Raw genomic sequence first — 26,324 nt, forward strand, 5'->3', positions numbered from 1 at the left:
CATACCACATATATATATACATATACATATATACATATACATATATACATATACATATACATATACATATACATATACATATACATATATATATATATATACATATATATACATATACATATACATATATACATATATATATATATACATATATACATATACATATACATATATACATATACATATATACATATACATATACATATATACATATATATATATATATATATGTATATATGTATGTATGTATATATATATACATACATATATATATATATATATATATATATATATATATATATATATATATATATATATATATAGAATCGGGATCCCGTACGAACTAAATTAGGGTACGAACCGTACGAACTTAATAGTAGTCCTTCAGATCAATTTATCCGCGACCAACCTTACTCCCTTATCCTCTCAAACAAAACCCCAAACCCATGACACTCACTCTCACTAATCCCATTCACTAATCTTTCTCATCACCGACGACGAATGTTGTCCGACGGCCGCTCTCCGACGACGACGATTAGCATCGGTGGCTCATTCTGATTGTATTTGGTCGAATTTCAAATTCCTTCGCTCAATTTCATCACATCACTCATCCAATTTGATCGAATTTTCAAGATTCTTTTTCATGTAAGTTTCTAGTTCGTATTAATTTTCATTGTTTTCATCAGTTACTTCCATCATTTTCTTAATTTCCCCCAAATTTGCCCTAATTAGAAGAAATCTAACCCTAATTCAATTCTCGCCACATTCCCCCCAAAATGGCATTAACAACTTCGCATTTGTTGCCTTTCATGCGTCTCTGCGGTTCTTCATTAATTTGATGTGAGTTTTTCCAATTTATTCACGAATTTAAGTTTTCTCACAATTCTAACCCTAATTTTACTGTATTATGCTAATTTTTTCTTATTTTCGTGCACCATGTAGCATTACATTACCAGCAGTTTTGTTGTGTTCCTACCTACCAAGCTCATCGATTTCATTATCGTCTCACAATCTCCGTTTTCTCTATACCAGGTATACACTTCTGTTCTTCTCCATTTCTTCTGTTCCGTTGTTGTTATCAATCAATTTTTGCTACTTTGTTGTTTGATTAATTTAGTTATATTTGTGTGCAACTTGTGAATCATTGGAGTGTGCTTGGATTTTTCTGTTTTCTAATCGATTTCTATACGTTGATTAGACAGTACAAAATATCCTCATTAACATTTTAAGAATAATGTTAGTTACTTGTTGGGGGAGCGGCGACAGGGCGGAGTTATTTCATATGGAATTATTAGTAATCTCATATAATCCAGTTTAAGAATAGTTTTTATAATGTGCAGGTTATTGTTGCGGCAAAATTCTAACTCGACATCGTTAACTGGGGTCGTAGGTGCATTAAAGCTCGCAGCACGCTCCGCAACTTAATCCACTGTTGAACAGTGCTATGCTTAGTACAGCTGTGTTAGATTCGTACCCTTGGCTGTCTAAGTTCCTGTATCCACATGCTCCCCCTACATATCCATTATCCAACGACATTTTAATATTTGTGTTACTTTGAATAGCACAAAAGGATTTCCATTAATACGAGTAATTTCCGTCAAAGTCGACCAATCAAATATTTCAAGTGACAATAACAAATAAAAATGCAATAATATGGGCAACGATTTTCCTACGCCAGCTAGTTTAGTTGTTTAACCATATGAAATAGTTTATTTCACGGAATGACATTTAAATACAATAGTCGGCTGCGATGAGCGCTTTGACATCCACCATAGTCGGCTGCGATGCGGCGGATGGACAGATTAATAGCAAGGAATAGAAGTGAAATAGAAAATAACATTGGAAAAGCTATTTATGTTGGCAATGCGGCGGCTGGACAGGTCAATTTAATTGATTTTTTTATGTTTTTTTTATGATTGTTAGTCTATTGATTAGGTGTGTGATGATTATATCCTAATTTTAATTCATTATTAGTATTTTTGATATTTTGCTTATCGATTAGTTACGTATGTCGTAGTATCTGCACAATTGACCCGTAATTGACGATTGTTTTATGTTTTTAATCGGTTATTTATCTATTAATTAGGTGTGTGATGGTTATATAGTTTTTTCAACAGGGTTGTTGATGATGGAAGCATTCTGTTCATGTGCAGGGGCAAGGAACGACATAAAGGGCATAGACTAGAGAAGGTAGTTGGCGGCAGTGGCGATAGGGGGTTAGATTAGGTGACACACCGCTGAATGTGATGGCGGTAAGGGAAATGGGATGAAGGGGGGTCACATGAGAATTTGGGGCGATCGCCGTCGAATGTACTGGTGATGGTCGTCTGGGTGAGATACTGGCCGTGGGTATGATTGGTGAGGTGGTGTCGCAGTGGATACACAAAATATCTGTCCAGGTACACATGGTACTACTACCGGATACACAAATCGATTTGTGTATCCGGTATTAACTGTTTTACATAGTGGCCCATATCATATCATATCATTAGTTGTCAAGTCCGGTTCAACATCCTCTTGAAGGTACTTATGTGTTGTTATGTTACGTATTACCATTTAGGTTAAATCAGTTTGGCGATTAAGTTATTTGGTAATGATGTCAATTTCTAGGGTTGTTTTGTTTGAGTAGGCTGTTTATGCTGTTCTAAAGACTCCTCTTTCAAGCATCGATCATTTGCGCGTACATCTACTTGACGTTGCTGCTGCAAGTAAGCTTCCCAATTATTCAAGAGTTTGTTATTTTTGTATGAAGCTGTACTATGCAAAGCTGTAAGTCAGTCTTAATTCTACACGAGTTTCCTGAGGATGGCACATGTTCAAGTTTCCATTTCATTATCTTTTCATACCTTGTACGGAACGTTTTTTTCATCATTGACCTTCCAAACAAGTATCTTTTTTTTAAGATGTTAATAATTAGCAAAAGCTTTTCCCGGAATCGTCCGTCTGAGTGTATTATAGTATTATACTACTTTTATGTACAAGTATTAACTCTTGCAGTCTATGGGAATGCTCTTGAAAAATGAAATATTAGTTTTGAAACAGGCCAATACTAATGACACCCAGATTTGGCCTGCATGATGATGGATCTACATCAAACTTTGATTGTAAGCTTGTTCTTGCAACAATGCTCACATCTTAGTTACATGAAGGAAATCAAACAGCGGCTGTAGCATCAGATGGTGCATTGAACGGAAAGCCCAAAAATGAGACAGAACCTGATGCACAGGAAGAGAGATGGAGGGTGCATGCCAATGCACAGGAAGAGAGGTGGTGAGGTGGTGTTGCAGGTTGTGGCAGTACATACACAAAATGTCAGTCCAGGTACTGGATACACAAATTATTTGTGTATCCGGTAGTAATACCATGTAGGTTTGATGTGGTGGGTGTTGAAACAACAGATTCATGGTGTTCTATGGTAGTGTGGTGTTAATCAGTGGTCGTAGAGGTAGCGCTGCAGCGGTGGTGGGCTTGGTGGATCATGGTGGAGTGTTGGATACACAAAATACCAGCCCAGATACACACGATATTACTACCGGATACATAAGTCGATTTGTGTACCTAATAGTAATACCATGTGTATCTAGTAGTATTACCATGTGTATCTTGAAAGTTGTAACTAAGAAATAAATTTAACATTTCATAAAATTATTCAGGTTACTGTCTACAGAGTATAAATTTTGATTTATTAAATATATGAAATAATGTATCTACAATGACATCAAGATGTATCTAGTATGGAGTAGATTAAAATGTGTATCTAAAATTCAATGAAAAAAAAGTATATCTAAAATAGAAAAAGTTGAATTTGGACTATATGTTAGTTTAATTATATACACTCGCAATGATTAGTTACCGAATCAGAACTACAAATTTAATCAAAATTGTTCGTAGTGAGGTACTCGGATGGACTTTGTTAGAATCGTACCCGAATCAAAACTACAAATTTAATTTGATCTAAAATATTTACTTAACATTTGATGTAATTACGCGGAATTAACCCTCATTTGCTACCTTAAAATTTATAATTACATCTAGCAACCAATTCTTTTCCCCTAAATATGTATCTAGGCCGTAAGATGTACGCTCTTGACTCCTAGTGTCCTTAGCATATAGTCTGTACATTCTATCAGTAGTCATTACTCTCAAGTCTCGACATTGTAGTTGAGGCGTTAACCCATCCTACAAATTTATATTGCTAGATACACTTCCTTATCTTGCTAGATACACATATATGACAAGCTAGATACATTACTTTGCCTTTACTAGATACATATCTCTGAATTTTTTTAAACCATACAAACATAATTTGTTATTAAAGTTGTGACTCCGATTTCGGATTACCGTATAGAACGAAACTTGTGCATTAGTATCCAGTAATCTGGTTACCCGTGGACTATTGTTTTTTATTTGAGGGAGTAATAATATGCATATCGGGGAGTAATAATATGTGTATCTAGGATAATAAATTTGTGTATCTGAAATATTATTTTGTAAATTTTTACTTATAAATAATACCAATTGATGTCAGACGATCAACCCACCTCTAATCAACAACCATCCCACTCCGTCTAATACCAGACCAACCACCCAGCCGATGAACGGTCACCAATACCTTCCTACAATGGCAACTCAAAAAACGACCACCTATATTGCATATCTCATATAGACCCACCACCACTTCACCAGCACTCAATATTTCTTCTTTTTTTTCTTACCTTTTTCCTTCGTCCGTCCACCGGAAAGCCGCCACCGGAGCTCCGCTCTAATAACACAAATCAGAAAGTAAGAAAGTAAGAGGGCGTGTTTGTGAGGGATGTGCCGGCGTCAGACGAATAAAGGCATCGTTGGGTGGTCGTTGAGGTAGTTTTGTCAGCAGGGAGATCGTGTGAGGGTGAAACTCCGATGACAAAAGATATAAGGTGACGCATCGGTGATGGCCGGAACCAGAGGTGCGACAACGTAAATCATTATAACTCCGACGACAGAGGACGTCGTTGTTAGCGTCTGTTGTTGCCGGCTACCGGTGTTAGGTGGTTGAAGAAGGGAATTAAGGAAGAGAGAGAGTGTGGCATAATTTGATGTTGGGGTTTGAAAAGGAAATGCGCCTTTTGTTTTACTGGTTGGGTTTAGCCGCATAGATGATCTGCCTCTTTAATAAAAGTTCGTACGGTACATTGGTTCGCACTTGGATCCCGCCCCTATATATATATATATATATATATATATATATATATATATATATATATATATATATATATATATATATATATATATATATATATATTAGTATATTTATTAGATTCGTTATCTTTGGCACATGGATGATTCAATAAAGGCGTGGAGACTGCAGCTGGAGAAGACATCTATATCGTGGAAGACGATCTCTAGGGTTTAATTCGCTAAAAAGGTAACTAGGTGTTTTCCTTTAATTGTGTTTATGCCAATTGATGTAATTTACATGATTTAATAATTGATTTGTGTAATTGGTACGTGTTTGATTGTTTATTGTCATGTTTAATTGTGTTTGTGTGTTTACGTATGCGTTTTATTGTTTAAATTGTATAACGTATCGTGCTTATGCTCCGTTTGGGTGTTTGGGCGTACGGCTAGGGTTCCCCATGGAAACCCTAGTGGCGGCTCGGTGGTGGTATGGGAGAAGACCTAGAGTTATAGCTAAACTAGTATAACCTTGAGATTATGGCTCAATGTTATAGCTGGGGTTGGTAGAACTCTGAGGTTGTGATAAAGTTATAGGTGAAGCCGTATAACTTTGAGATTATAGCTCAATGTTATAGCTGGGCTACTATAACTTAAGTCACATGTTGATGTTATAGCTAATGCTAATGTAACATTGGGCTAATGAAGTCAGTGTTATAGCTGAGCTAATATAACGTTGAGTTATGAGGTAATGGTATTGTTAAAGTTATAGCTGGAGTACTATAACATTGAATGGTTAGTGTTAAAATTTATAGCTGGAGTACTATAACATTGAATGGTTGATACTCGTTTCACAAGTTATGTGGTGTTCAGTTATATTGTATGAAAATATGTGTGCATATGTTGTCGTTTACGCTTGTTCGTATGATAAGTAGGGCAGTCAGTTATACTGTTCTATGAGTTGTGTCATGACGTTGTTCATGCATTATATGTACAGTCGGTTATACTGTGCATTTGTTGGTTGGCTGGTGTATAGATGACGATAGTATCAGTTATATACTATCGGAATGAACTAAGGCTACCCTTCAGGGATTTGTTATGGTCTATGGTCGGGGGGTAGCAGAGGCAGTTCATTAATCGCTCTGTTCCCCGAGTGTCTTTCGGTGTAGCAGAGGCAGTTCGTTAATCGCTCTGTGTTTAACCGAGAGGTCTGGCGAGGTCTTAGGCATATAGGCAGTGGTTATACGCTATACATAATGTGGATGCAGTTCATTAATCGGTCCACTATGGGTGCAGTTCGTTAATCGGCCCATACCATTGAATGGAGGCAGTTCGTTAATCGCTCCATTAGTTAGAGGCAGTTCGTTAATCGCTCTAACGGCGTTCATTCTATACATTGTGCTTTGATGTTTGGTTTGTTCCTATATGTCTGGTTATGATGGATCTATGATTTCGCATGATGTCGTAATGTGGTTTATATCTTTATGCGTCGTCACATGTTGTTTGACTTGGAGCTATCATTTCATATGTTTGTCCTTGTCATTGTTCAATGGTAAGTTGGTGTCGGGTTTTCCTGAGTATAGATGGTCTCACATGTTTACTGGTTTTGCATCTCAATTGTTAATGATTGTTAGTTATATTCAATTGTTATAAACATGACTGGGAGAGCATCTAGTTACTCCCGACTGATTGTCGACCCCCATTCTCAGGTTATTCAGATGGTTTGCTGTTTGGATGATATCTTGTTGGGGAAGTTCTTGGCGGCGAGATGAATAATGAATTAGGACTTTGCTTTATATTTTAAGAACCATTTGAATAATGTATTAGTTTGTTTTTGATTTAGTAGCAAACCGGATTGATCAGTTGTTTCCGCGACCTTGACCCTTTTATCAGTATCGTACTCTGATATTTACTTTATATAAGTTTTTCCTTTGTTTTATAACCCGGGTTGTTACACTGCGCCTGTTCTGAGATGATTTATGTCCCTGAACTTCCGTTCTCGCTTTGACCTAGCCTTTAATTACGTGTTTAATTAACTAATAATCGTAATATCACCCTTAATCTGACCTATTTTATTACTTTAACTAGTTTTGTGACCCGTGAGAATCACGGGTTTGATTTTTTTTTTTTTTTTTGCGGTATTGTTCATGAATGCGTTATTCGGCTTGTTTGTCTTCTTGCTTATTATCTTGGAGATATGTTGGTAGGATACCTAATCAAGGTAACAAAACAAAGTGCACGAAAGGGTGTACGACAATTTAGTAATTTAAAAAAAATGTTAATTAATATATATTCTAAGGGTTAGAATATATAATGTAACATGTCACCAATAATTATAGATTCATAATACAATTTGATATTGCGATACGTCATAATAATAATTAAAAAATCAAAAACCCAACAAAAAAATAAATATTCAAGTTAAAAGAAAATTTCAAAGAAGTTCCATAACCATTATTTCCAGATTTCATGCAACATGATTGATATGTGAGTCTGTCATCCTCCTGCAATTTCAATACAAACACAAAAATAATAACTAAATAAAATTATAACTATTAATTAATTTAAAACATAATAAGAATAAAAAAGTTAAATAACTCATTTGGTTATATATGCATACTTTACCTATCAACTTTTTGGATAAAAATGAAAAATAGAATTGTTGTAATATTTATATAAGGAAATTTTTGTAATAAATTATCTAATTAATTTCAAGAATTTATTTGAGAGAAGAAGAATGGATTGTGAACTAAGGGAGAGATACAAAATTATGGTAAAATAAATACAAAGTATAATAATTGTGAGGAAAAACAAAAAGACAATATATTAAATAAATGAAATAAAAGTTAAACAAATACAGTAGGTAGATTGATTGCAAATTTATGAGAGGAAAATAAAGAGTTTATATTAATTTATTTTTTGTGTTTGCAACAAATGTTTTTTATTTTGTTTTTATTTATAAGCATGTAACACATTGTATTTAGAGATTACCTCTAGTTAGATAATCAAGTAATAAATATAAGTGAATTATTATTAACCAATAGCAAAATTACACGTGGATTAAAATTAAATGATTTAAGTTCTCTTTTAACTATATTGTATAGAAATATATACAAAATATAATAATTGTGAGGAAAAACAAAAGACAAACTATTAAATAAATGAAATAAAAGTTAAATAAATACAGTAGGTAGATTGATAGCAAATTTATGAGAGGAAAATAAAGAGTTTATATTAATTTATTTTTTGTGTTTGCAACTAATATTTTTTATTTTGTTTTTTATTTATAAGCATGTAACACATTGTGTTTAGAGATTACTTCTAGTTAGATAATCAAGTAATTAATATAAGTAAATTATTATTAACCAATAGCAGAATTACATGTGGATTAAAATTAAATGCTTTAATTTGCCTTTTAACTATATTGTATAGATAAAAGTGGAATGGAGAAGGTCTCATTTAAATTCACCATGAACACAAAATTATAAATATAATTTTTTTTTCTTACTAAATATATTGCTAAACAATGCAATTTTTTTTTTTTTATTACAAAACCTTATCCTTTACGTGAAATAATTTCATGAACTAAATACATGGTATTACTACCTTTTTAAAATTTTATTATTAGTGTTTAATTTACTTAAGTATTTAAAGAATTTATTTGTAAATTACTTAAATTAAATAAATATTTTGTTTCCATATATTTTATAGTTTCCAAAACCTTATCCTTTACGAGAAATAATTTAATGAACTAAATACACGGTATTACTACCCTTTTAAAATTTTATTATTAGTGTTTAATTTCACTTAAGTATTTATAGATTTTTTTTTTGTAAATTACTTTAATTAAATAAATATTTTCTTTTCCATATATTTTTTATTTTCCAAAAAAAATATTTTATATGATATTTAATACTCATTTGCCGATTAATTAGTTCTGTAAAACATCTTCTATATACAACAAAGTTATAGTAACAACTAACAACAATAGTGAATTAGTGTCTTTCAAAAAAAAAGTAGTGAATTAGTGACAATACAATATTTTTTTGTTTTCAACTTCATTTATTCTTCTTCGTTCTTAATTTCTTATGTATTCAGTTTTTTTTATTTCGAATACATATAATACTACTCCATATGAAATATCTTGAAATTATTAACTTATAATTAATGCGTATTTTTTTATTGTAGTTTTTTTTCAGTTAATTAAGTTTAAAGCTAATGGAATATGGATGGATTTTTAAAGGAAATAAGTGAAATAAATTAATACAATATAATAATAAATTGATAATCCATGTCATATTAGTTTGCCAAGTCACATGGTTATTGTACGTATACGTGGCTTTTTTTCATCCCATGAGGCATTGTCTACGTGGCATTTTTAGGCTTAGCCTTTTAATAATGTTTTATAGATTTTCAACCCTTTTATTTTCTTTTTTTTATCTTCAAAATTCCGTCTTAAGTGTACTCTTGACGTAAATCAATTAACCTTTGTAATTCATTTGTAATTTCAATTATCGTCGTTTATTTATCGTTTTTATGTATGGTTTATTTGCTTGTATTCACATGTAATCAACTCTAAATACCAATTCGATATTACTAATTGCTAAATTACGTGCTCACTGACATAGTTTAATTCACATGCTAGGATTAATCTGTGGATGTTGCATTGCATGCATATAATCGACAACATATCAAATATGAATAATTTCCCTAATCATTAGTAGTGGCCGCTATCGAGGCGGGCGTGTTAGGTGTTCAGTAAAAGGACTTCCTAATATGTACCCTCACCCCTTACTCCAGATCTATGTGAACATTTGTGTTCATTGGCATCCACAAGAGTCATTCTAGACATAGAATGTTAAGGATAACGAGTTCTTATTGTCCATGTCACTACTTTGTGTCTTGACATGACAAGAGGTATTCTAACGGTTCCAATTTTCCATACAAATCGGTGGCGACTCCACAAATGCAGGCTTATTCAATCTTTCACCGGTTTCAATGCCTCACAAATCGGTAACGGCCCATGACGTGCTTTGGCTATCCAAGGTTCCGTGGGAGAAGTGCCGCCGCCTTAAACATCACAATGCGCGGGTGCGCGCGGCGCGAGTGGCTCGTGTCCACACTAGGTAGTATCCAGCGTTTCGCGCGGCCTGTTTTAAAATTTTATTATTATAATTGAAGAAAAATAATATAATTCATATATAACCTTTCATATTTTTGCCTATAAAAAAAATAAATTATTTTTTTTTCTCAAATTTTATTTTTTTTGGTTTAAGTTCAGTGTTTTAAAATAAAATACATATAATTTTAATTAAAACTAATACTAAGTCTATAGTTAATTACGCATGATCAACGTTTTACAAAAAAAATTGTAACTGTTCAAATATCACATTAATTAAAATAAAATTTATTCGAATAATGCAACAACCAACATTAAGGTATCAAATTATATCATTTCACGATACGTTATGTTCCAAATCAGTTAAAATATTTGTTCAAAATGACGTGAGTATAATTTTATGCAATTTTTAATTTTGTATGTATAACGTTTGATATTTATGTATCAAACATATATGACCCAAACTAAACTTATTCAAATATTTTGGTTGTGTCTTACATGTGCTATGTGTCAAACATATCTATAAGAAATTTGCACCTTTTGTTTTTTTAACAACTATATATAACGATGTTTAAGAGTTTACCATAAACAAAATAGGTTGAACTTTCTCAAATATTATTTTTATAAGATAACATATAAAATATTTAAATAAAAGTAATATCTAATTAGTCATAACTAATGTTTTATTCTTGACGTATACATATTTAACTAAAGATATTAAAGGAAAATGTAATGTGTATTCTACTTTTTCATGTTGTTTATATATAGGGTTTTTCTACAAGATACCCTTGTATTTATTTGAATTCAAACGCGATACCCCCTCGCTTTTCAAAAATACCCGTGGTACCCCTAAACATGATAAAAACATCTTAAAATACCCAAAATGCTCTAATCCGCCTCTTTAAAATGTTTAATTTATACATTTTTTATTGATTTTTTGGCAATAATTTGTCATGTCATTAACATAAATATCGTCAACTCAATTGTAAACATATCTATATCTATATAATAACATAAAAAGGCACGTTGAGCCTCTTTTGAAGTGCCATGTGTCACTTCTAAGTTTCTTCCATCTAGGATATGTATCTATACAATTATTTTTATTTTTATTTATTATATTCAACTATTAATAAAGATAGTAAACTATGTTTACTACACCCTTTTGCCTTTCATCTTTCCATAACTTACTCTTATGATAAATTTTTATTTAGTACACAACTATTAGTAAAAAAAAATGGTAAAATAATTTATTTTACTACACCCTTTAGCCTTTTTATATTTCTTTAACTTACTTTCATCATAAATGAAAAAGGTACAAAATCAATCTTTGTTTATATATACTATAAAAGTTTCACAAGTTCTCATAACATTTGATCCCTTCTCATTATCCAAAGCCATTTTTCTTCTTACCATTTTTCAAATTTTTTTTAGATGTTTGTGTTGCATGTTTAATTGTGTTTAGTTACCTATTATAGGGCTTACAACAGTTGTTATCCTCGATGTTTTTATGTAATAATTTGATTTTTTTTTATTTTGGCAGGTTATTCTACAAGTCGCTCCCTTTGATTTTGTTTCTTGACACAAGGTATTGACATTTTAACTCTCAGTTACTACTAATTTTATATTAACTAATATTGTGAATTTATTTGATAGTTTTACAATTTATAGAGTAACTTGATCTCTCTTGCACATAGTACCAAATGAGTATAATGGTTTGAGATTATGTTGTGTTAACATTTACTAAATTCACGTTTTTATATAATATTATATTTGTTACGCTATCTCCTTTTCTCACGTCTTTGTTTTTTCTTTCTAATAGTCTTGAATTATTAACTCTATTTCTCGTAAGTTGTCAATGTACTCTTATAGTCTTGGTAATACTCCTATATTTGTTATGTATTTCTTAGAGAGTAACGGACTAGTGACTTAGTGTCCAAATTTCTATAGAACAATTAATTACTCCCATGATATTATGCTTATTTATAGCTATTATATCTCTATATTTTTGTCTTTCGTTTTACTAACTACGTTCTTTTATCTATATCAGGTATACAATTGTAACTCTGTGAGATCACATTATACTAAATTCATGGACTACTGTTTATGAGTTTAAACATTAAAGAAGTCTAATCCACATCCATATATTTTTTGCGTAATTGATTATGGTTAAGAAAAGAATTAATCTTTGGTGAAAGTGAAAATCACTATTCAATTCATGGTGCGGAAAAAGCTCGCCTTCAACAAATTTACCGCATCATCAAACATTGATGTCCAACATAAACGTACCGTGAATTTCACGGGCAATAGAGCTAGTTTTATTTACAAAATCTAACATATTAAAAACGTGATTTTTAGTAGATTGGTTATTTTTAGAACATTTTACTAAATTTAGGGATACCACTTATATTTTCAAAAATATAGGGGTACCACGTAGAATGCGAAGAAACACGGGGTACCACGTAGAAAACCCCTATATAATATTATATTACTTAATAATCATTAATTTTCTTTTAATTATTCAAACTCACTCTTGATCACTGTGTACATACATACTCGTTATCACAGTATTTAAACCTCTCAAAATCTCATATGTATTTATTTTGTCGCAATATATAAGTTTTGTTTTTAATAAATACAATGACTCTTCAAAATATATTTTTCTTAATAAAAATAATGGTCTAAGTTTTATAACTTTCTCAAAATGTTTTTTTTACATAAATGTAAAACATTGTAAGATACTCACTTTAATCATCTCTATATATCAAAATATGTTAATAAATATAATGAAAATTATACTCGTGAAATCATTTTTCGCAATGAACGTTTTTATTTACAATTTAGAATTTTTATCAAAATATTTTTTTAATAAATTTAGAATCAAATCAACGTAATTATTTAATGTAATTTATAATAAAATTTATTAAATTATAATTAATATTTAGTGAGATTTATGCTGCATTGATTATGTTCATATTAAGTGATTAGCTGTAGTAAATGCTTGTCATTAAGGCTGTATGGGACACGTGGCGCATCCACAGCGTTTCAACCCAATTTTATATATATACTAGGTAGTATCCCGTGCTTCGCGCGGCCTGTTTGAAAATTTTATTATTATAATTGAATAAAAATAATATAATTCATATATAACATTTAATATCTTTACTTATAAATAAAAATAAATTAATTTTCTCAAATCTTATTTTCTTTGGTTTAACTTCAATGTTTTAAAATTAAATACATATAGTTTTAATTATAACTAATACTCTCCCTCCATTATTCTTTGTATGTCGTTTTAGGTAATTAAAAAATTTACTCTTTATATGTCGTTTTATATTTCCTATGGACTCTCTCTCTCTCTTATTGGAATTGTAAATTAATTATGGGTTCTTAATTACATCTCATGCAAACCTTTTTTTTTCATTGATTTACGATAAAGAAATTCATTGTGAGTTGTAAAATTCCAACCATTTTGCTCATTCCAAAGCTCTATTTAAATGCTTAATTAATGTCATTATCACACTTAATCCATTTTCTTAATAGTTGTGATTTTTCCTAAAACGACATATAATGAATAATGGAGGGAGTAAGTGATAATTCTATAACTCTATTCATGATAAACATTATTATATAAATAATTTTGTGACTTATCAAATATCATATTAATTAAAATAAATGTATTCAAATAATGCAAAAATCAACATTAAGTTCTTAAGTTAGATCATTTCACGATACGTTATGATCCAAATCAATTAATATTGGTTCAAAACGATGTGAATATAATTTGATGCATTTTTCAAATTTTAATGTATAATGTGTGATATATATATATTAAACATACAGGGTCAAAGCTAAAGTTATCCGAATGTTTTGGTTGTGTATGTCTTGCATATGCTATGTATCAAGTAACATATTTATAAGAAATTTGCATATTTTGTTTTTTGAAACAACTACATATAAAATAGGGTTAATTGATAAATAAACCAATATAATGACCATTTTTCATAATCAGTACCAACATAATAAATAATAAGTAATCACTAATCAGTACCAAAATATTAACTTTTTTCTACGATAGAGATCAAGTCGCCATTCATGTACAAATCTCCACTCGTTATCACGTTATTTAAAACATCTTAAATCTCAAATGTATTTAATTTGTCTAATATAATTTTTTCATTATCATATCATAAAAACTTATCTCTTAGTAGTTATCTTTAAGTTTTGTTTTTAATAAACACAATGATTCTTCCAAATATTTTTTTTATGGATATAATGGTCTAAGTATTATAACTTTCTCAAAATGTTTTTCTTTAAGTAAACGTAACGCATTGTGAGACACCCACTTTAATCATCTATACATATCAAAATATTTCAATAAATATAATGAAAAGTATAGTCAATTTAAAGCATTTTTCGCAATAAAGGTAATGATTTACATTTTAGAATTTTTATCAAATTATTTTTATATAAATTTAAAATCAAATCACCGTAATTGTTGTATGTAATTTTATAATACATTTATTAAACTCTAATTAATACTTTGCTGAGATTTATGTAGCATTTATTATGTTTATATTTAATGTTCAGCTGTAATTAATACTTGTATTTAATGCTGGGTTGACATGTGTCACATTCACAGCCCTTCAACCCAGTATATATATATATATATATATATATATATATATATATATATATATATATAAGATAAGATATAAGATTTCGTCCATCTCTCTTCTTGTGGCCTCATAGCCCTCATTGTATGTTTTTTGCTCTTTTAATTGATTGCGGAGTACTTTGTTTCAGTTGCTACTAAAAATATATGAAAAACGCCATTGCCGGGGATCGAACCCGGATCACCCACGTGACAGACGGGAATACTTACCACCATACTACAACGACTTTGTTGTGTAATTGGTGATAATATTCAATAATTATTAATTTTAAAATTTATGAAATCCAAGCTCAACTAGTTCTTTACCTTAACCTCGGATTAAAATCTTGCCCACAAAGATTAAAAACGTAAACTAGTTGATTTGGAGGGACCATCTTGTATTCTACTTAGACTAGTGGTTAAAATAGAGGTACCGTGTCACAAGCTCGAATCCCCCTTCTTTTTAAGTTGTAACAGCCTTCCTCCTCATTTGACACCCAAAAACACTATTGTTGTATAGAACAACATTTTCAATATTCAATTTCAAATCATTAAAAAATTACTGCAACCCGGAGTATATATTAAGTGAAGTCACTAGAACGAAAATAATCGTACTGGAACACGGGTTATTATAAGGATAAAAAAGAATGTACAAATACACATTTCAGAGGATGACTAGACCACTAGTGACATGTTTTAAATGTAATGAGTAATGAATTATGTGTATGTTGATTTGTTTAGGTATTGGATGCTTTACAAAAGAGAAAAGTCGAGGATGATTCAACTTTGACCTATCGGAGATCATGCCGGGAAGGAATTTGTGGATCGTGTTCTATGAATATAGATGGCATAAACACGATAGCCTGCCTTAAGCCCATTGATAAAGACACTACAAAGCCCACCACAATCACTCCACTTCCCCACATGTTCGTTATCAAAGATCTTTTCGTTGATCTTACCAACTTCTACCAACAATACAAGTATGAGTGGTTACTAACTAAACATTCACTTCATATTATCTTGTTTTTATGGTGATGCTAGGGTAATATTGATCGATGAATTAATTCATTGACCTCTTCATAATGTCTTGCTTAGAGTGTCTTAACACATTACTTAGAGTACTTAGAGATATGTAGATGTCAACTAGATTAGTTGGTAAAGTCATAAGAGTTGGTACTCATGACCTTGGTTCGAACCCCGTTAGCATCAAAATCGCCCTTCTGGGTCCCTTTATACCAAAAAAAAAAACACAGTACTAGCTAGATATGGGTTTGGACTAATTGGCGCGTTCAGCAGACCCAACCACTATTGATGGGCATCTAAATTCAGATCTTTTTGTGCATTTTGTAAATATAATATTTTTGGATTTTCATTATGATGCCCAAGTCTGCCACTAGTCAAATTACATTAATTTTAGAATTACATTAATTTTGTAAATATAATATTTTTGAATATTTTTAAGCCAAAGACATGAATTTGATACTTCTACTTGAGTGTTCGAGTAATAGTGGTCGTTTCCAAATTACATTAATTTGCCCATCATGTAGATCATAACTCAGTCAATGTGGCAATGGTGTCACAGATTGATTGAGCCATGGCTAAAGACAAAAGATTAAACTGGAAGATGGACGGGAGTACAGACAATCACCCAAAGACAGAAATAAGCTAAACGGATTATACGAGTTCGTATTATGTGCTTGCTGCTCTAGCTCATGTCCGTCATACTGGTGGAACCCAGAGGAGTTCTTAGGTCCAGCAGCATTGTTACATGCATATAGATGGATGTCAGACAGTCGACACGAGTATACCAAAGAGAGGTTACAGGCTCTAACAAAGGATAGTAAGAAGTTGTACAGGTGCAGGACTATTATAAATTGTACAGTAACATGTCCCAAGAGCCTAGATACTGCGGCCGCCATTAATAAGATGAAGACTATGCATAGTCTCTCCGAGACTCTGAATATGAAGAGAAGCTAGGGAGCAGGGAGCCCGAAAGGCCCAAGTAGAAGATTCAATCTAGATGTGTGTATTGTGTGGTTTCTTTTATTTAGACACTTTTGCCTGTAATTGTTCGTGCAAAATCTCTGTGTAGACTTCTTTTATATTATTACCACATCTATTGAGTTTATTGTTAACTTGTAAAACCAGCTATACAATAAAATAAGCAGCAGCGTTGTGATACGTGCAATTTATATAGTCTTTTTAGCCTTTCATTGCACGTATTTCTATGCCTTTTTGTACCGTTATGAATTGAAAAATGCCCCGAATTGGCTACTTTGGTTTGTTTTGTCTAATTTGCAGAAATGAACCTGAAAGTGGTGAAACCGCGCCTTATCCGTCCTATTTAGCCTGCATTATAAGGAGACGGGAATTATTAGAGCAAGAGACATGCCTTGGAGTGCGTGAAGGTAGGTTAAGGGAGCTGTCAAAGACGAGTTAGAGGCTGATTTGGAGGAAAAGCACTCGATCGAGTAGACGTGAGTGTAACACCCCGTAAATTTGAAAACCTTTATTATATTTGAAGAGTAATATTTTAATCTATTTTAATTTAATATTAATTTATTTGAAATAAAATTTATTTGATAAAATATAACCTTATTTTATTTTGAAGAAATGTAATCATTTTTGATAGTTTAGAAATGTTTAAAAGTGATTTAAACTATATTTAAACCTTTTCCTTTGATAAAATAGATTTCGGATAAAAGTCGTAAAATTGGGATTTTCCCATTTCTTACGGTCGTTGGGTAAACGAGTTTGGATATTGGGCATATGAGTACTTAATCTTTTAGTAAAATCGTGTTTAAGAACTTTAATTTTCTCGGAAATCGCGTTCGACGAATATTTCTAATTTCCGTCGAAACGAACCAAAACGTAAACAAATGACCCATCTCCCCATGCCTTTTGGCTGGCCACCTACCCTCCATTTGTCCCCTCTTCCAATTTTCATATCCTCCATAACTCAATCTATCTCCTCCTTCTCTCAAACACCAAAAACCTACTAAAAATCCTCCTTACAATCCCTAAATCCACCATAATTCCTTCATTTCTCCACCAAATCTCATAAAAATTATATATTTGGAATCCTCTCTTCAATCCTCATCTACTAGTAAGCTTTATTTTCATTTCCCCCAATTTTTGTTTAAGACACTTTTTTTTAGGGTTTCGAATTTAAGCTTAATAATTGTGTTTTTGTTGTTCTTATAGGTGAAGAATTTGAAGATGAGTTAGGTGACTCATATGTTGTTGAAGATGAAGAGTAATTTTGGGTTTTAGAAGCTTTCTCAAGTTATTACTTGTCTCTTTTCTAGCTTAAGGTAACTATTCCGAATTACTCGACGAATTAATGTCACATTAGTAGTTGTATTTGTTGTTTGTTGCTGCTTGTTGTCATTTGTTGTTGTTTGTTGTTGTTTGAGACGATCTTGTTGATAAATGAATGAATGGAATAAGATGAGTATGTTTATATTTAGTTTATGTTACCCATTTGTATATTATTGTTTGGAACAAATTTGGATGAGGAATTATGTGTTGTGACAAGTACGTGTTTTGGCTGGAACGCGTCCGTATCGGACCGAGACGTTTTTCAATGTTTCCAAAAATATGACAGATGAACGGCATCGAAAAATTAGGTGGTTTAGCCACTTGAATCACTCAATTCGGAGTCCGTATGAGTAAATGGCGTCGTTTTATCGATTAAAATTTATAGAAAAGTTTACCCTTGTGTGAGACGGTTATTTATGCTATTTTATTATGCGAGAATTTTGTGGAATTAGTTATTTTGTAAGTTGGAATATATTTTTTTATGTTGATAGTCTTTCACATGATAGAAATTGGAAATGGCATGAGAATGATATTGTGATGAATTTTGTGATTTGGGCCAAAGTAGGCCAAGACTCTGAGCTGGGCCATATTGACCGAACGAGTTTGGTCAAACTAGGTTTAAACCGGTCAGCCTCGATTTGACCGATGACCCGTCGCGGGACTCGGGTCGAGGGTTTGTCTTTGAGGTGAGATTGGTTGTTATTGGATGTTTATGTTATGCCTTGATATTTGTAATTATCATTTCACATGTTGGTTGTTGGATGCTTTGGATGCCTTATGCTTGAGTCTTATTGCCTCTTTGCTATTTTAGCTTGTTCTCATGGATTATGGTACTGTTGGTTAGCTGGAATCTGGATTATTATCGATATTGGAGATATTGTTGGATTGTCAGCTAAATATGCTCTTGCGTAGTCTTTTATATGCTAGGGTGTGTATGATCTTTTGTGTGTGCAAGTTTGGACTCTTTGCCCCTCTTATGGTTAATTGGGTGTCCTACTTGTCTTGTGTGGAGTAGGCTAAAGTATTCAAGCTGGGACTAGGTCCTAGGTGAGTATTTCGGCCTTCGTCATAGATAGGCCCTTATAGTCTTTGACGAGTGTATGTTCACCGCTTAATAGCCTTTGTGTCTTAGCTTGGTGGGCTTATATCCAAGTTAGGGCATGACCTCCTGACGTACTCTTAGAAGTATGTGGTCAGCTTAAGTACTAGCCAACCCTTTGGTGGACTCCTTAGGGGTACTCATATGTGTGATCATGGGTCTTGGATGCGGTAATTTCCGCATGTCGCTAGGTCTGCGCAGGTTTAGGACTAGGGTGTTTACCTTACCTCGTGGTATAGACTCGAGTTACAGAGTGACTATTGACTGTCCTAGAACTTATGTCTGTCTCTAGATATATTGTCCTTTCTTGTTTGATGATTTTATGAATCATAGAAGGTGAGATGCAAGCCGGCTATGGTTGATAGAGTTTGGATTCCTGGATGTTATGTGATTCACATGATAGTGTAGTATGAGTCGGTCTAGTATTCACATGCTAGTACTATGTGTTGTTATATTGTTGTTCACATGTTAAGCACGATTGTCTAGCATCTATATGCTAAGGCTATATGTTATTCGTATTCATATTCTTATGTTTACATGTTATATTAATTATGACATTTCGTGGCTGGGAGAACTCGGAGTTACTCCCCACTGACTGTGGCTTTCGTATTTGTATAAAATGCGATTGACAGGTAGGTGATGCATATATGGGGTACATGGACGAGCTAGCGAGCAAAGTAACCTTGGGACCTAGATTGACTTTATTATATTGTGACCCTTAAACACTTTTTATGTCATATACTTTTTAGGGACATATGTCTCCCTTTCTCATACTTGGGTTGTATAACTTTGTTTCACGACTTTAGCGATGTTTCATTCATGAGATCTATTTTGGACCTTACATGTTTGACACCTTCCCATTTGGATATTTTTATAACAGGTTCAGGTTTTAAAAATTACAGGTCTTTACCCAAATGAACCTATTACAAACATATCCATGCAGTTTTTATCTAGAATTATGTGTTTACTTTTTTTTTGTAATGAATGAGGGTGTCACAGTGAGGGTCGATCGAGTGGTTTGGCTGACACGAGGGTCGATCGAGTGATTCTATCTGCTCGATCGAAATGGTCATTATTAGAGTTCCTCGATCGAGAGCTTTATTTGCTCGATCGAGTACTTATGTTGGAGAAGACCTCGATCGAGTCGTCTGAATCCACTCGATCGAGAGGTTTTCTATTTTATGCGGGTTTACTAAGCCCGTGTTGTTTTATTTTGTTAAGTATTATGCTCCCCTATATAAGGAAGTCGTAATTAGGTCGTTATGATTATCTTTAATATATCTTTCATACTCTTAATTACTCTTTCCTTTACTGCTTAAATCTCTGAACCTGTAATACCCGCCCTTTTAGGGACCCGTTGACTGACGTTGACCGACCTTAGGGGCCTGTTGTAGTCTTTGGGACCTCGTACATGAGATGTCTTGTGTCATGTTAAGCTTTGGATGAGTGGTACTCGATCTAGTCGAGGCTACTCGATCGAGTAGCTTGAGTACTCGATCGAGTAGGGGTCACTCGATCGAGTAAGTTAGTTACTCGATCGAGTAGCGTCTTTACAGCGGGGATTTATAATCATGTTTTGATAGAATCGCAAATCATTTCCGCCTCTTTTATCTAAACCTATATGTCGCCTTTCCTCATTCCCTTCACCATAATCCCTTCCTTTGGAGCCTTGGATGATGCTTATGCCTTCGGGGTAGATTGCTTGAGTCGGGTAGCGGTCTTGACGCCGGATAGCTATGTGTAGGTATGTCATCGCTATCATCATTGTCGTTGTCGTTTTCAGTTAGGGATGTAGGAGTGGTAATGGATTATTGTACTGTTTGTATAGGTGTATTGCTTGCTTGGTTGATGTCATGTGGTTGAACATGGAATCGTTGCGGTTGGCTAAAAGTAGGTTCGCCTACTCAGTTTCTGTCGGTTGTCTAGTGTGTCGTTTGTTGTGTTGTTTGTGGCATCGGTATGATTGGATTGATTGTGATATTGGTTGCTGGTGTTTGTGACGGTTGTTGGTTTATATTGTTGATTGTTGTTGTATAACTGTTTGTGATATTCGGGCGCGTCCCTGGCTGGGTGGAGTCACTTGCGGGAGTGGCTTCACGCCCTAGTTTCGCCCTCCGTGGAACCCACCACGGGAGGGGATGTGCACATTAATGGGACAGGGTTATCGCTCGATTTGATAAGCGGGGATTTGGTGGGTACGACTGCAGTCCCCCACTGGCAGGGCTGGTCCAGTGGACAGTTGGTGACGGTGATTGGTTGGAGTGGTTGTGGCTTGTGTGTGTTCTTGGTTGTGTCTGTAGTGTGTCGGCTGTTGTTGTTGTGTCCTTCTTCAGTTACTGACCTTGTGTGGTTTGTCTTCTTGTCTGTTTCTGTTGTGTCTGCCGTGATCCCTTATGGTGAGCAGTCAGTCTTACAGGTGATGTCTTGGAAGTTAGCTGGAGTCTTGGCAGGGATGGGTCTTTCACGAGTTACGTCAAGGATAGTTCACATAAGGATGTTGAGTTGTATCTTTTGTATCAGTAGTTTTGGTTTAATCACTTGTAATAAACTATAAACGTTCTTTTATCGACTTTTGATGATTGCTTTCCTCGGGCAACTGAGATGGTAACGCCTTTATATGCTAGGGAAGGTCTTGCTAAGGCTCCTTGGTATATGGGGGTGTTACAGAACCCTTGTGCTTTGCTTTTGGATTGATCTCTACGCCGGATTCATTTTGATTATAATCATTCTTCCCTCCTTAATCCTAATATTTTGTTTGCTTTAGTTCTTGTTCTTCCTTTATCACTTTTGCCCTAATCTTATCTTTGTTTTATTGTTATTATTTCATCATGTCTTCCATTATCATACTTATTATTATTATTATTATTAATGTTGACACCCTTAATAACATGAGTAGCTAATTCCTTTTATGTTAGGACTAATGGATCCATGCTAGGTTTGTGAATATGTGGCGAATAGGCTAGATAATATACATGTGAGAATCTGTCCCCATAGCAATTTAACTGTAACATCAATTTAGTTGAGTGCACGCTTCTAAATTACATTAATCTGGTTAACTTTACTCCTGGATCGGAAGATTGGAATAAATAGACCTGCTATGAACAGTAGATTACCCTAATGAGGACAGAAGTTAAGTTAGTGGAAATCTAGGATAGAAAGTGGACCGGAAGGACCTTTCTCTTATCCTTCTCACAGTTGATTATCTAGGCTATTTGCAGCTGAGTCAATAGACTACCATGGTGAACCGAAATCCTGGCATATTCTCTTTATTTGATCACTTTTATCGTATTTACTCGCTTTTATTGCTCTTCCGTAATTTCCCTTTCCTTCAATCCTTTAGTAGTTTAGAAATCAAAATCAAAACCCCCATATTGTGACTCAAATAGACGGACCTTTAGACAGATATCTTGCCTCCCTGTGGAGAATAGACCCTACTTATCACTAGCTTCCGTTAGTATATTTAGGTTTATTTTTGGTACACAAACGACAGTATCAAACTTTGGCGCCATTGTCGGGGAGGCAATAGCCCTATCTACCTTTTGTTTCGATTATTTTTATCCGTCTCAGGGAATTTTTATTCCTTGAGACAGTTCTCACTTATTTCTTTCAGTGTTTTATATGCCCAGGTCAAAAAGGTCGAAATTAGTCCCAGCTGATCCTGAGCCAGAAAGATCTTTTCGGCTTAGACTCCGTCTGCAAAGAAAGATTCGAAAGGAAGACTTGAGTACTTTCGAACCCGAGCTACAACACTTTCTTTTTGCAGAAGACCCGTCTTGTGAAGAAGACAATTCTATTTCTGCTACCAAGCCAGTAAAGATGCCTAATATAGCGAGTCACTCTGAGCCCACAGCTGCCTCAATTCCTAAGGGTTTCAAGCTCTCTGTGGACAAGGCCCTCGGGAACTGCGTCCGCGGGATCCACACTAGGCATAATCGACTCGAGGTTCTTTCGAATCGAATTAAGACAAATTAGAGTCGCCACCAAGTTTTTTGGGAACTTGGAACCGTTCAAGTCAACTTTACACCTTTCATCGAAAAGCATAAAGCCAATCGACTACGAGTGATTAAAGAAAAAGACTTGTACCCTATATCACTCGATTTGAATGACTCTCGTAATCCAAAGGTATTTAGACGGATCCACAAGCCATAGATCTTGAGTAAGGGGTGAGGGTACGTGTTAGGAAGCCCATAAGGACACCTAACCCCGCCCGTCGGTAACGGCCTCTACTAAGTCAAGTGTCGGATTTCAAACAAGGTCATAGCTACTACGATATATGATATGCAAACATCGTTTTCAAAACCCTAACATGTGAAGTTTCTATGTCGATTTAGATGCAACTAAACTAACTTTGTCAAAGTTGTAATTTAGCATGTGGGTTGATTGATCTAACAACATACAAAACGAAACAAACAAGGCTTAAGGGGAATGGGGGAGCCGTTGGGATCTATCCTATTACAACCCAGGCATTTCATGCCGACACAACAAGAAACTAAAGATACAACTCGATCTAAAATACAACGCTATACACAAAACCATACACGACACACTACACGGCCAATTCGGCATAGGGAAACGTGCACAAGGGGGGTGGCCCACGGCTTACATGACTCACGGCCTTGGGTCACTCCTCGTGATGCGTGCTTTCACTTAATCTCATCGAATTAGACATAGGGCTACGCACCAAAGCATGCATTAGCATAAATCGGGCCATGTTGCTTTAAACAACATGCGATTTACTACGCTCTTACATGCATTGGGGCACAACCATCTAACCAAACAAGACTAAGGTTTTTGGAAGAGGTTTTGACTCGATAAAAGAAAGCTAACTTGAAAATTACAACTCGACGAACAAACGATAAATTACAAGCGACAAAACAATAAAGAACAAACGATGTAAAACAAACGAAACAAGAAAGACCAAAGGACACGGCCAAGCCATGGCCACTCTAGACACGGCTACCCTAGGTCCTAGGTCAGGTTCATTAGTTAGATCAATTGATTGCGAAACAAGTTCGAAAGCGGGCTAGAAAACAAGTTAGAAACGACGTTGATCGATTGAAAAGATGTCTTGCAAATGTGTATTCTACACGGCCTAAAGGGGTCAAATTAGGTCAAAAAGTTACGATATTAACGCTACTCATCTAGTGTTAATAGGAAGGTGCTAATCACGCACTCCTATGCTAGCGAGAAATCGAGTGAAAAGATAGATGCGTTCAATTAGGTTATAGAATTGTTAGTTGATTTTTAGAGCTATGTCGATGTACCCTAACGTGTCTAATTAGGTTATTAAACTGATCTAATGTCATCTAAACGAGTTATATGTTAACAATCAGAGGTCATACTAACATGTGACGGGTCCTAGGGTGGGTCGAATTACACGAAACAAAAGAGGGGTCAAAAGCGAAGAGCGAAGTTAGAATTCATTTTATTAATGCCCTACCTTGAACACGAGGATATGTAAATGAGACGGGGGTTACGACCGACTTATGTAGCGGATTTCTTTCCCATCTCAAGTCAACGCGGGTGTTCATGGTGGTACTTTAACTCATACTCGGACTAAACTAGTTTCATAGTTAATGATAACAATCGATAAACAAAATAAAACGAAACAATAAAAAACAAACGTAAAAAAACGAAATAAAAGGGAGAAAGAGGAGGATTTGATGCACCCTTAACCTAGATGTATCGTTGACACCGTCTTGGGTCGTAATCGATGGTAGATTTTATCTCGAGAGGCCGTCGTCGACGAAGAAACAAAGCAAACAACACGTTTTTTTGCAAATCTGGACAACAACTTTCAAACTGCGATTTCTCTCTCGTTTCACGGTGAAAATTCGATTTAAAAGATGTTTTGAAAACTAGAAAGAGAGGAGAACAGATATATTAAAACAATCCCTGCTCGTTTTGAGTTATTGGGCACGAAAAACGAGCACAAACAGAACTGGACAGACAGGAAAAGCCGCGAAAACAGAGTGTATAACACTCTGTTTTTCGAGGGAATTCGTGTACTCTCAAGGGCAATTTGGCTCGTAAATATTTGTCTAATGTGTAGATGGATGTTGTATGGTTAATTTGGAACAAGAAACTCGAATTTTGATGGAGGTTTGAAGGGAGAACGAAGGGTTTCAAAGAGGACACACAAACTGATTCTCAGTTTGTAAGTCGGTTTTGTCGAGGGTTTTTGAGAGGCAATTAGGGTTTGTTTCTGGAGTTTAAAGCTTGTGAATGACGGTAGTATGTATGGAGAACTTAGAGGACTGAATGTATGGTGAAGAGGGGGTATTTATAAGGAGTTAAAGTAGGGTTTTAGAGGGGAGAGGCAGACGGGCTCGGTTTGCACATAGCTGCTGTCCAGCAGCTTTTGTGAGGGTTTGAGAGGCTTTGTGAGGGGTTTTCTTGGTGGTTAAGCTAAGGTAATATGGGTAGGATACTAGGGTATGGGTTAGGGTTAATGGGCACGGGTTTTGGTGGTGTTTGGAGCGGGTTTTGGGCTCGGGTTTTGGCATGCAAAACAGGGGGGCTGCTCGTGTTTTTTGCGGGCTGTTGGGGGGTGTTTGGGACGGGATTTGGGCCGTGGTTATGGGGGTTCGAACTGGGGTTGGATGGGTAGAGGCTTAGGTTGGTTAGTGTACTCGAGATTCGTGCCAACTCGTAAAGAAAACGGGCTCAAAAACCGAGCTATAATCGAGCTCCAAAACGCGCGTTTAAAACGAGTTTTCGATTTTCAAATTCGATTTTTCAAATCAAATAACACATTAATATAAATGATTTTTCCAATCAAATACACTCATAAAATGATTTTTCAAATCAATTATTTATTTTATTTTCAATAAAATAAACTTGAGAAAATAAATTCAAAATAAAATAAAATGAATTTACCTTAAAAAAGCTTTAATTTAAATATCATTTAAATTAATAAAATACTCCGTCGACAACGCTCATTCTACATGTAAAACGAACCCAAATAACGACAATGA

The 26,324-nt window shown here is 34.1% G+C and overlaps 1 pseudogene; it reads left to right on the forward strand.

Annotated features, from left to right (window-relative positions):
• The first annotated feature begins 1,784 nt into the window (after positions 1–1,784).
• On the forward strand, positions 1,785–17,001 carry LOC141617218 (succinate dehydrogenase [ubiquinone] iron-sulfur subunit 3, mitochondrial-like; annotated as a pseudogene).
• The last annotated feature ends 9,323 nt before the right edge of the window (positions 17,002–26,324 follow it).

The sequence above is a fragment of the Silene latifolia genome, chromosome X, assembly GCF_048544455.1.
Source record: "Silene latifolia isolate original U9 population chromosome X, ASM4854445v1, whole genome shotgun sequence".
Taxonomy (NCBI): domain Eukaryota; kingdom Viridiplantae; phylum Streptophyta; class Magnoliopsida; order Caryophyllales; family Caryophyllaceae; genus Silene; species Silene latifolia.